At 42.7% G+C, this 812-nt stretch overlaps 1 protein-coding gene across 1 annotated transcript in view; it reads right to left on the minus strand.

Moving 5' to 3' along the window:
- MLLT3 (myeloid/lymphoid or mixed-lineage leukemia (trithorax homolog, Drosophila); translocated to, 3) overlaps positions 1-812 on the minus strand; it is a 290,918-nt gene that overhangs the window by 107,371 nt on the left and 182,735 nt on the right. The window lies entirely within an intron of this gene.

The raw sequence follows: 812 nt of genomic DNA on the forward strand, positions 1-812 counted from the left end.
TGTCCATGTGTAGAGTCTTCTCTTGTGTTGCTGGAAGAGGGTGTTTGTTATGACCAGTGCATTTTCTTGGCAAAACTCTATTAGTCTTTGCCCTGCTTCATTCCATATTCCAAGGCCAAATTTGCCTGTTACTCCAGGTGTTTCTTAACTTCCTACTTTTGCATTCCAGTCCCTTATAATGAAAAGGACATCTTTTTTGGGTGTTAGTTCTAAAAGGTCTTGTAGGTCTTCATAGAACCGTTCAACTTCACTTCTTCAGCATTACTGGTTGGGGCATAGACTTGGATTACTGTGATATTGAATGGTTTGCCTTGGAAACGAACAGAGATCATTCTGTCGTTTTTGAGATTGCATCCAAGTACTGCATTTCGGACTCTTTTGTTGACCATGATGGCTACTCCATTTCTTATGAGGGATTCCTGGCAGCAGTAGTAGACGTAACGGTCATCTGAGCTAAATTCACCCATTCCAGTCCGTTTCAGTTCGCTGATTCCTAGACTGTCGACATTCACTCTTGCCATCTCGTTTGACCACTTCCAATTTGCCTTGATTCATGGACCTGACATTCCAGGTTCCTATGCAATATTGCTCTTTACAGCATCGGACCTTGCTTCTATCACCAGTCACATCCACAGCTGGGTATTCTTTTTGCTTTGGCTCCATCCCTTCATTCTTTCTGGAGTTATTTCTCCACTGATCTCCAGTAGCATATTGGGCACCTACTGACCTGGGGAGTTTCTCTTTCAGTATCCTATCATTTTGCCTTTTCATACTGTTCATGGGGTTCTCAAGGCAAGAATACTGAAGTGGTT

The sequence above is a fragment of the Bison bison genome, unplaced genomic scaffold, assembly GCF_000754665.1.
Source record: "Bison bison bison isolate TAMUID 2011002044 unplaced genomic scaffold, Bison_UMD1.0 scf7180017864376, whole genome shotgun sequence".
NCBI lineage: Eukaryota > Metazoa > Chordata > Mammalia > Artiodactyla > Bovidae > Bison > Bison bison.